Source organism: Taudactylus pleione, unplaced genomic scaffold (genome assembly GCF_031769625.1).
Source record: "Taudactylus pleione unplaced genomic scaffold, aTauple2 ptg000018l, whole genome shotgun sequence".
Lineage (NCBI taxonomy): Eukaryota > Metazoa > Chordata > Amphibia > Anura > Myobatrachidae > Taudactylus > Taudactylus pleione.
In genome coordinates, this window is record NW_028284420.1 from 15,222,643 (window position 1) to 15,232,597 (window position 9,955).

At 37.1% G+C, this 9,955-nt stretch overlaps 1 pseudogene; it reads right to left on the reverse strand.

Annotated features, from left to right (window-relative positions):
* Positions 1-3,100: 3,100 nt before the first annotated feature.
* Positions 3,101-3,219, reverse strand: LOC148540679 (5S ribosomal RNA; annotated as a pseudogene).
* Between the last annotated feature and the right edge of the window lie 6,736 nt (positions 3,220-9,955).

A 9,955-nucleotide genomic window follows, 5' to 3' on the forward strand; every position in this document is an offset into this window, starting at 1 on the left:
AAAATTGTGGCGGGATGTGTAGTTCCACAGCAGCTGTAGTGCCACATATTGCCTACCCCAGTTCTAGAATGTACTTGATAAATGCTACTTTGAAGTGGATTGGTTGCTTTGGGCAATTTCTCCATTCTATAAGGGCTTTATACATCTCTCCTCTAGTCTATACTATAGCACAGGAGTTGACTCTGTTGATGTGCCTAAAGGGGCTTATTAAAAGACTGGTTGCAATTCTGCTGGAGACAATGAAGATTTAATGATGAGAACATGGCCACTGCTTTATCACCACAATAATAAGATAAAACTTTCAAAGTCTTCTGTCAATGTACTGTATGTGCAGAAATCTGTGCTTTTGAGCATTATGGTTATTAAGCTGATGTTACATAGTAGAGTAGAAGCCTACTGACACAGCCCTGCTTTTCATATAAATCACTGATTGTTTGTTTATTATAATCATTTAAAAAGAATGAGGTCTTTTTAAACGTATAACTTAATATTTTACAATCATTGTGGGTCTCTGACACTGAAAATGCATGCACACCTCTTTTGAGCCATCCAAAGATTCTAGAACATGAGCCTAAGTAAGCAGACCATTGCACTGAGAAACGCATTGCAGAGACACAAGCACAAATTTCATGTGAGAAATCTGTTTTTATTTATTTTTTATTTTATGATTTATCAACTTTTTTTTTATTGCCTATGTTTTAAAATATGGATTTTTTTTGTGCCATTATATATTTTATTGGTTCATTTTAAAATACCTGGTAGCTAATATACTTTGTATTCTCCATTTAATATACTAATTATACTATAACTATACTTATTCTAAATTATTTATTCATTTATACACTGCGTGTGAGACTAATATCCAAAATTTAACCTGCTATATATCTTTGTACGGGATGCAGTTACAATACCAAGACGGGATTCCGGCTGTCAGAATGCCAGCGCCGGAATCCCGCCAGAAAATGTCATATCCAATGCCGGAGAAAAACACAAACATTAAAAAATAAAATACCAAGTCCTATCGAGTTTTAAATGAGTTTTGAGTATGTTTGCCTTCCCACCTCCTATTTTGTGCCACTGGGTAATGACCATGGAACATCAAATGTATTATGAAAGAACTCACAGCTGCTACCTCAGGAGTTCATGCAGGGGTGTTGCTTGCTAATAAAATCTGACATATTATTTATATATATATATATATATATATATATATAGAGTAGTCCAACATGCCGGCACTCCTCACATAAAGAAATAGTATAGTGCGCCCGGTGCCTTCCTTATTACCTCTCCTGATGTGGGAGGAATATTAATAGTCCAAACATAGGTGTCACTCACGGCGTCTTAATAAAACAAACTTCATAAGCTCTCCCTTCATAAGTATAAGGTGTCTGCTTGGTCAACAAAAAATGGTGGCCATGGCTAGGCCACCTTAGTACAGGAAACAATACGACAATATAGCTGACCACAAGCGCCTCCTAGTGCATATACAGTGAACCAATTAAACCTGTGCAAATCTCGCAACCTGTGCAAAAACAATTTTTTGTATTTATATCCTTGTCCTTATCCAGGACCGTGACATACAAGTGACTTTGTGCAGTAAATACAACCGTGTAATATATATGAATAAATATTTAAAACTGCATAAATAATGTGCATAAAAAAATTTAATTAGATAAAACAATTCATAGACAACACACAATGACATAAATACACAGAAATAATGGATAAAAAGCTAGTACTAAAAGATAATAAATAGCGATATTTAGTAAAAAATAAATATATATATTTTTTTAAATAAATCGGATTTATAGCTTATCTTTTCCAAAAGTATTTTGGGAAGAGTTCATTAAGTGCAAGGTCAGGGTCCCAATGCGTTTCGTCCTCTGGACTTCATCAAGGGGAAGTGTATGCATAGAGACAGAGCAGGGTTTATATACCTTAAGTACAGGAAGCACATGTCCTTATTTCGTGACATCATTTCCTGTTACCTATTTCAGGTCAAAAGCCCTATAATGTCCAGGTTTTGATAAGAAAATTTGTATTATGGCACTCAGTATAAGCAGTATAAAACATAGAAAGGTAAATAAAGTATGTAAATCAATGTTTTTCTGCTTCATAATTATAGTTCTGTCCAAGTGGAACGCATTTGAGGCGCACCCCGTCATTTCCGGTCTTGTGGTGCGCGGGCTGGCATTGGTTTAGCATAATGCCAGTCTAGGTGGAACGCAGGGAGAACACAGGATGAGCGCACCGCATCACTTCCTGTTCCATATAGTATTGGTTAAGTGACTACCAGTCCCCATATTACATCACCACTATATAGCTACTAAGATGTTATTTTTTCATCTCCAGGTCCCCACCGGAGGATGTATCGCTCGCATGTGTTTGTATTAGTAGGCCACGAGGTCGTTTTAGATGAGGGCGGCGGCCATTTTTGTAGTTCTTTTACATGAAGCCGGCGGCCATTTTTGTAGTTCTTTTACATGAAGCCGGCGGCCATTTTTGTAGTTCTTTTACCACTTGTAGCAGTCATCTTTGTGGTTTTGAGTGCTATGTCAAACACCAATCGGGGTCACTCGGAAAACAGAGGTTTGCCATTCTTAACATAAGATGTTCAATATCTTTTCTTGACTGTTTGTATTCCATCACTGTTCTTCCAATATTTATGGATCATTATATTACTTCGGATAGGGACGGCGGCCATCTTGGTAGTTCTTTCATGACATGTGGCAGTCATCTTTGTAGTTCCTAAATGCTATGTCCAGTGCCATTCAATAAATAAGGAGGAGAAATTAGCATTCATATTCTAGGATGCTGAACGTCTTTATTGACCATTAACACGTATCCTGAAAAAGAGGAAAAAATTAAGGCAGACACAAATATGATGAACTATTTAATCAGAGACTCCATTCCCTGATTGTCAATGCAAAAAGTGAACTATACAAAAAGACAATAGTCTATGGATACCAACTAAATAATAGATTTATATTCATAAAGATGACCTATTAAATGGAAAGGTGACTGATGCAGGTGCAAAATTGTAAAACAAGACTCGGAGCCATATCATATTCTATATGCCATTTTATTCCCATTCACAATTTTACTACAACACCTGGTCTTCCTAGGAGGTCCCCCATCCAAGTACTGACCAGGCCCAATCATGCTTCGCTTCCAAGATCAGGCGAGATTGGGCATTGACATGTTGGTATGGTTGTAGGTATGTGTTCACTTATGCATAGATTTATGGACTTTGCTCCACGAGGACCTGTAATCAATCGCATTTCGGCTTCATCACCCTCCATATCATAAATAAACAAGAACAATGTTTTAATAATAATGCTGTAGTCCAAACTTTCACTTCCTTTTTTGTATCTATAAAGTTGTCTTTAATCGCCTTGGTACATGATAACGTGTATTATACCGCTATCATTGTATCTTAAGTCATATAAAAGGAGCTATTTCATAGTTATCGTTAAACCCCATGGGAAATAAAGTGTTTAGTTCGAAGATCCAGAACATTTCACGTTGAGCAAGTTTTTTGCCCAGATCTCCCCCTCTCACTCCCATGGTTACATGTTCTATTGCTTTAAAGGATAGTTCATCTGGGTTGGATCCATGGTGTGTATTAAAATGTCTTGAGACCATGTGATTTTCTACTTTATTCTAAATAATCCTCACATGTTCCTGCATCCTTAACTTGAGGGGCCTCTTTGTTTTTCCCACATATTTACTACCACATGAACACTCTAGCAGGTAGATCACTGATGTAGAATTACAGTTCATGAATTCCTTTATTTTATATTCCTTCAAGTTATCATGATTCTTAAAGATCTTCCTTTGTGGATTCAAAAATTTACAGAAATTGCATCGACCACATTTGTAACATCCAACACATTTTGGTATTGTTCTAATGGGTTCTGTTATGTCACTTCTCAGGAGACTTGGTGCTAAAGAGTCTTTAAGGCTTTTTGCTTTCCTGAACACAGTGGGTGGCTTTGGTGGAATCACGTCCTTTAAAATAGGGTCCAACAGCAAGATGTTCCAATGTTTTGAAAGTGTCGCCCTTATCTTTTTTTCCTGTCCACTATAGGTGGTGATGAAGGGGATTATCTTATTTTCTTCTTTCTCCTTCTGTTTATATATTAGTAATTCGGACCTCACCAGATTTGTAGTTTTTTGAATTGCTCTCACAATTATTTCTTCCGGGTATTCTTTGTTTTGAAATCTTTCTTGGTATATTTGGATCTGTTGATCACACATAGTTGGATTACTACAATTACGTTTGATCCTGTGGAATTGTGAGTACGGAATATTGTCCTTCCAACTCTTCAGATGATTACTTTTATAATATAAATAACTGTATCAACTTTTTTAATGTAGTTACTTGTGCAGATCATCTCATTATCCCCTGTCAATACCAAGTCCAGAAATTCTACGGAAGTTCTATTAAAATTGGAAGTAAATTTCAAATTCATATTGTTGTCGGATATATGTGATAAAAACGACTTAAAATTCTCTTCTGAACCTTCCCAAATCATTAAAATATCATCAATATATCTCTTATAAAAAATATTATTTTTAAAAGGGTTGTTATTATATACATACTCCTCTTCCCAACATCCCATGAATAAATTCGCAAAGTTGGGGGCAAACGTCGTCCCCATTGCTGTTCCACATATTTGTCTGTAAAATTGGTCCAAAAATCTAAAATAATTATGTTCCAAGATAAAAGCCATTAAATCACATAAAAATTCTCTATGTGTTGGGTTCATTGAAGGGTCTTGATTAAGAAAGTATCTATAAGCGTTAATTCCTTTGTGGTGTTCAATACAAGTGTACAATGATTGAACATCTATGGTAACCCAGGAGTAGCTTTCCTTCCATGCTAGGTTTTCCACGGCTTGTAAAAACATGTGTCGTGTCTTTTAAGTATGACTCTAAGTTTTGTACATACTTCTTTAGGAAGATATCAACATACTCAGAAATGTGTGAAGTGAGTGATTCAATTCCAGCAATTATTGGTCTTCCTGGAGGCTCTGCCATTGATTTATGTACTTTAGGTAGGAAATAAAAAATGGGGGTTATGGGACTAGTATTCATAAGGTATTGGAATTCGTTTTAATCTAAAATCTCATTGTGTAATCCAAATACCAATAGTGTTCTTAATTCATCAATATATTCATTAAGGGGATCTTGTTCAAGTAGAATATGAGTCCTTGTCCCCCAAAAGTCGGTTTGCTTCTTTCAAATAATAAGATCGATCCATGAGTACTAGTCCCCCCCCCCTTGTCAGCTGGTTTCAAAACAATATTTGTGTTCTTTTTCAGATTTCTTAGTGCCTCTTTTTCACTGTTCTTAAGATTCTGCTTCTTTGTTGGCACAAATTCTTCTTCGCAAAGTTCCTTTTTCACCATTTCATAAAATATGTTGATGTGACTTCCTTTGGACTCAATCGGATAGTATTTTGACTTCCCCTTCAGGCCAGATTTAGATTTTTGCATCTCAAAGTTATTTACAATTGCATTTTCCTTCTTTAAGTAATGTCTTTTTAGTGTGAGGTTCCTAATAAATTTATTTAAATCAATAAAGGTTTCGAATTTATTCATATTACTTGTTGGAGCAAAGTTAAGTCCTTTGCTGAGCAGAGAAATTTCAGGTGGTGTAAGCTGATGTTAGGATAAGTTGAAAATTCCATGTGCTGTTGGATCTAGTGATGTAGGTTTCTTTTTTTGTATGTTCTTCCGTTTGCCCCCTCGTGTTCCTCTTCTTCTCCGATCCTTCTTTTCATTGGTGATGCCAGTTTGGTCGTTTCTCTGAAAAAAGGCCTTCTCGTGTGTTGCGGAGTTGGATGAGTTCCTGGGGATAAAAAATCAGTGTCGCTAATGGAATCTAGCCTTTGTAATGTGTTGAATCTGTTGTTTGTCTGTATTCCTCTGTTGTATGGTGATTCATCCTCATCTTTATGGGCTGATGGTTTCTTTTTCTGATATGTACTACGTTGCCATCTATTCTCCTCCTTATTGTATGTTTTTGGTTTCGGTCTTTGTTTAGGAAATCTACTCCAGTGTTTGATATTATTCAATTCATAGTCCTGTTTGTCTCGGATAAATTTCCTTTCCTTGCCTTTTATTACTTCTTCTTCCACTCTTTCAAGCTTCCGATATAATACTGTGTTGTTAATTTTGAAATCTTCTTTATCCTTTAAATCTTCCATTTGGGATTCCTTGCTTTTAATATCCCTTTCTATTGTGGAAAGATTTGATTTTTTTCTCCTTGATAATTAGTGTCATTAATTCCATGGAACATGTGTGTAGAATTCTGTCCCAATCTTTCATGAACTCAGAATTATCAAGTCCAAAGGTGGGATTCTTTAATAGTCTGAGACCTCTGGGTACTCTATTTACTGAGATATAGTGTTCCAATCCCTTGATATCCCACCAAGTCTTGATTTCTTTAATAAATAACTTTTCTAATTCCCAGAACATTAGATCTATGTACTCAGTGGGCACATTTTCATATTGCAAGTTATTTTCAATAAAGATTTTTTGGCAAAGGTCACCCCTTTTATTAACCCTATCATTTCTCATAGACATTTTTGTGTATACAGGTGGCAGTTTATAAGGCAGCTTAATTCAAGAAAAGCCAATTTTTAACATAAATCAATAGAAGAAAACAGTGCCAAATTTGTCCACTCTGTTTAATGTGAAATACCTTTCACAAGTGTTTTTTTTGTTTCTTTATATTGGTAAATCTAATAGAAATATTATACGTATATATATACATATACTACTTGTATATGTAGCACTCCCTTGATAAGTATAAGGTGTCTGCTTGGTCAACAAAAAATGGTGGCCATGGCTAGGCCACCTTAGTACAGGAAACAATACGACAATATAGCTGACCACAAGCGCCTCCTAGTGCATATACAGTGAACCAATTAAACCTGTGCAAATCTCGCAACCTGTGCAAAAACAATTTTTTGTATTTATATCCTTGTCCTTATCCAGGACCGTGACATACAAGTGACTTTGTGCAGTAAATACAACCGTGTAATATATATGAATAAATATTTAAAACTGCATAAATAATGTGCATAAAAAAATTTAATTAGATAAAACAATTCATAGACAACACACAATGACATAAATACACAGAAATAATGGATAAAAAGCTAGTACTAAAAGATAATAAATAGCGATATTTAGTAAAAAATAAATATATATATTTTTTTAAATAAATCGGATTTATAGCTTATCTTTTCCAAAAGTATTTTGGGAAGAGTTCATGAAGTGCAAGGTCAGGGTCCCAACGTGTTTCGTCCTCTGGACTTCATCAAGGGGAAGTGTATGCATAGAGACAGAGCAGGGTTTATATACCTTAAGTACAGGAAGCACATGTCCTTATTTCGTGACATCATTTCCTGTTACCTATTTCAGGTCAAAAGCCGTATAATGTCCAGGTTTTGATAATAAAATTTGTATTTTGGCACTCAGTATAAGCAGTATAAAACATAGAAGGCAAATAAAGTATGTAAATCAATGTTTTTCTGCTTCATAATTATAGTTCTGTCCAAGTGGAACGCATTTGAGGCGCACCCCGTCATTTCCAGTCTTGTGGTGCGCGGGCTGGCATTGGTTTAGCATAATGCCAGTCTAGGTGGAACGCAGGGAGAACACAGGATGATGCAGGTGCATACACTTCCCCTTGATGAAGTCCCGAGGACGAAACGCGTTGGGACCCTGACCTTGCACTTTATGAACTCTTCCCAAAATACTTTTGGAAAAGATAAACTATAAATCCGATTTATTTAAAAAAATATATATATTTATTTTTTACTAAATATCGCTATTTATTATCTTTTAGTACTAGCTTTTTATCCATTATTTCTGTGTATTTATGTCATTGTGTGTTGTCTATGAATTGTTTTATCTAATTACATTTTTTTATGCACATTATTTATGCAGTTTTAAATATTTATTCATATATATTACACTGTTGTCTTTACTGCACAAAGTCACTTGTATGTCACGGTCCTGGATAAGGACAAGGATATAAATACAAAAAATTGTTTTTGCACAGGTTTAATTGGTTCACTGTATATGCACTAGGAGGCGCTTGTGGTCAGCTATATTGTCGTATTGTTTCATATATATATATATATATATATATATATATATATATTAAATGTGGTAAGAGGGGTTGTCTCACCTGAATTACCCACCCTGTGCAGGGAGATTTGGAATTCCAGGTTTTAAAGGTTGCACAGGTTCAGCTGCAAGTTGTTACTGAATAATAGGAAGAGTTTAGAACTCATACACCCAGGCCTCTGGACATTGACGCCGGCAAGCGGCCAGTTAGTAGACCAAAGTTCTGTAGTGCCAGAGACTGATGATTTTGGCTATGCTGGTAGAGCATGGCAGACTGTGGCTGCAGGCCATTGCAGAAGACTAACCATTAAGCACTGGGAGTTGGGTTGTTTACTTTCTCCTGTTTATTCTATGTCTGTGTGTCCAGGCCTAAGCCTGTGTATGGTAAAGTGCAGTGTCTGCTGCCATGAAAGACACTGCGTTACCAAATACCTGCCTGATGAGAGTTCTTATTTCTACACCCCGTGTTACTATATATATATATATCTATATATATATATATATATATATATATATATATATATATATATATACACACACACACAGGTTGAGTCTCCCATATCCAAATATTCCGAAATACGGAATTTTTGGGCATGACTGAGATAATGAAACCTTTGATTTTTGATGGTTCAATGTACACAAACTTTGTCTAAGGCACGGCCCGGGTCTTTTAGTCCCGGGTCATGCCTTAAGCAAACTGTCCGGGGACAGTGGCGCTTGTAGATGAGATCTCCAAGTGCCTATTGATTGCCGGAAGACCCAGGTCAGTGCAAGACCCGGGTCCGGTGAGAAGGGTGATGACCCAGGCATAACCCGGGTTGTCCCTCTTGTAAAAGGGGCATCCCGGCTTCAACCCGTGCTTGGGGTCTGAGCCGGGCTGAAGCCAGGATTTTATGTCTGAAAGCGGTATTAGTAACTTTTTAACACACAAAATTTACCCAATATCCTCAGATTTTTGCTATTTGTGTTGGCATTTGTTACCATATTTCTGCAATTTTATTATGGACTAACTATTGGCCACGATGAAATTGCTTCTGCCAATAGTCTTTATTTGGAGTATTCTAGTTGTATTGCTTTGCATAGGGGCTTGGTCGCCGGATTGCCCATGTGACCAGAAGCGCTATACAGACTGGTGGCAGCAGCGCCTTCACAACCACTCACACCAATGTTACTATGTGCCCTGTCCACAGACTGCTATGTAGCCTATCCTATTCAAGTGAACGGGGGCACAAATCAGCCATCCCCCCACCCCATACTGGCCGCGTGCATGGTGCCACATCTATCTCTTGCATTAATGATGTCAATAAATTTTATTTTTGTTATTGATCAGCTTTAATTTGATGGATTTGCAATCCGGGCAGACGGCCCGGCTCGAGTGTGAAAGATACAACCCGGGTCTTTTAGACCCGGGTCACGCCTTAAGCAAACACTACCCCTCAAGCTCACTGCCTAGGTGTCATAACCCACAACCAATCAATGTGATAATACATTTCTATGGATATTAACATTTCTATGCATAGATTTCATAGTAGATGGTATTTTTTATTATTCCTTTGTTAACCATGCCTTCAATGAATAGAGGCAAAATGTTTAATACTTTTGACAGAGTACTGAATTCTAGCATCTGTCAGGGCTCAGCCGGGGATCGGCTCTCACTTACCGTCCCGCCGGCTTCCCCTGACATCCCGGGCGGTCGGGCAGCTGGCGCGGCCGCGGGGGAGAAGCTGAGCATTCTCCCCGCATGCAGTGTCTTCCGGGTTGGCTGGTGTCTGGCATCGCAATTCCGGACATCGGCGACGCCATGACAG